Below are 1,899 nucleotides of genomic sequence, written 5' to 3'. Positions count from 1 at the left end.
AACAACACGTTTGGCATAATTAAGATACAATTAACTTTTTTGGTTAAACTACAGAAAAGAAATAGATTTCATAATACAAAGATTGTTTAAAAGCAATTAACAGTTCTGATTAGTATTCTATTTTCTACATTGACAGGATGGTGAGTTTCAATCCGCTTTTTGTGCAAACTATACATTTTTTTCTAAAATGTCAGCTTAACTAAATAAAGAGTATTTATTTAACTGGTGATGTTATGTGCCAGTTATCCATAAACTAATACTACTGAAAAATACAATGTATTGGACCCGCTGCTTTCCATTACACCGAGCTTCTGCTTTATGCTATAATCACTCTGGTTTACATAAGAAGAGGAAACCGTGAAGAATCGTTTAGAAAAATTAAATATGTCTGTGCTAAAACTCAAAATTGGCATATTGAGTGTTTTTTAATCATAACCTTCTATTTGGTGCTGCTGATTTTGCATCCTGTCACGCATTAAATCACATCACCACCTCCTCGTTGTCCTTATTCTTTGCGACATAATTACTAGAAGGGTGTTGCCAAAAGAACCGCAACTGACTTTAATTTAGTTTTGATTACTCCACTTCTCCTAAGACGAAGGATCTCAAACCACCGATTCCTGACTTCGTAACTCACTGACTGACGTGTGTAACTGCTCAAACACAAAATGTAAAATACCATGAATGTGCAGCATAAGTGGTAGAAAAAGTCAGTAGGTTAATGTATCATTGTTAACTGCCTTAGCTAATTTGGTAGGGACATGCATGGTTTGATTAAAAAAACCTCGACCTGACAAACATCTATCACTCTTCATAACTTTGTATTAAATAGAACAAGCAGTTTCACACCTGAAACAATACTTCAAATGCTGCAACACTGACCATTAGAACTGGAATGTTAAAGCTATAATTTGTGCTCCTGTGCGTGAAACATCAATAAAGATATTCTGATTACATCAAATCAGTCGTGCTTTAAACAAGTTATGATTTAAGATAATTAACAAACTGAATTCTGCTGCTGACACAATAAAAATGAAGGGTCATTAAAAAAAAACTAAAAATAGAGGCCTTTCTATTTTGGAGTTGAGGCGTATCTGAAGGCGATGAAAAGCAGATGTAACACAATATAGAAGTCAGGGTCTAACGGGGCAAAGTCACAGAAGCAGGACTGTCACGTGTTCGCAAAAATAGACGAGCGCACACATGACGTTCAAGAGAAGGAAGCCGAAAGCCTTTCCAGGTCTGTTTGTTTTTGAATTACTGATGTACGTACAGGTGTGTGTGAGGTTATCCACAGCCAGCTCACACAACAAATACAGGCGATTACTCGTAAGACATTGACCTTCCAACTGTCATGCTGAAATGTGACCCACAGATCAAACCATCTCCAACAGTCCAATGAGCACAGAAAATGTCTCCTCCTTCGAGCCGGAGTCAAACCAGCGACCTAAGGATGTCTGTTATCATCTCACTACAGTCCTCCGCTCTACCAACTGAGCTATCGAAGGGGACAAAATCAATTATGCATGTACATGACAACAAAGTAATTATGTGGTCTTCTGTACTAAAACACTGCATCAGTTATCACAGACAACAGCAAATGCAAAACTGAGGTTTAATCTGATAAAAGTCAGCAGAACAGCCAACCTGTTCTCATGCCCAGAGCGTCAAAAACTGCTGCTTTGTCAAAGCTGACAATTGGGAGGAACTTTAACCTAACTGTGTTGCTGACATGTGGTCAGTTTGACCCACAGATCAAACCATCACCACCAGTCCAGTGAGCACAAAAAATGTCTCCTCCTTCGAGCCGGAGTCGAACCAGCGACCTAAGGATGTCTGTTATCATCTCACTACAGTCCTCCGCTCTACCAGCTGAGCTATCGAAGGGGATGAAACTCA

The 1,899-nt window shown here is 38.7% G+C and overlaps 2 non-coding genes across 2 annotated transcripts; both read right to left on the bottom strand.

Annotated features, from left to right (window-relative positions):
- Positions 1-1,419: 1,419 nt before the first annotated feature.
- On the bottom strand, positions 1,420-1,508 carry trnay-gua (transfer RNA tyrosine (anticodon GUA)). The gene is given in 2 exon segments: positions 1,420-1,455; positions 1,472-1,508. It is a non-coding gene; the product is annotated as a tRNA-Tyr (tRNA).
- Positions 1,509-1,798: 290 nt separating this feature from the next.
- Positions 1,799-1,887, bottom strand: trnay-gua (transfer RNA tyrosine (anticodon GUA)). Its single transcript is given in 2 exon segments — positions 1,799-1,834; positions 1,851-1,887. It is a non-coding gene; the product is annotated as a tRNA-Tyr (tRNA).
- Positions 1,888-1,899: the final 12 nt, after the last annotated feature.

This window comes from Stegastes partitus, unplaced genomic scaffold, assembly GCF_000690725.1.
Source record: "Stegastes partitus isolate 25-593 unplaced genomic scaffold, Stegastes_partitus-1.0.2 Scaffold166, whole genome shotgun sequence".
NCBI classification, from domain to species: domain Eukaryota; kingdom Metazoa; phylum Chordata; class Actinopteri; family Pomacentridae; genus Stegastes; species Stegastes partitus.
Note: the sequence above shows the minus strand (reverse complement) of the source record. Positions and strands in the feature narration are given on the sequence as shown.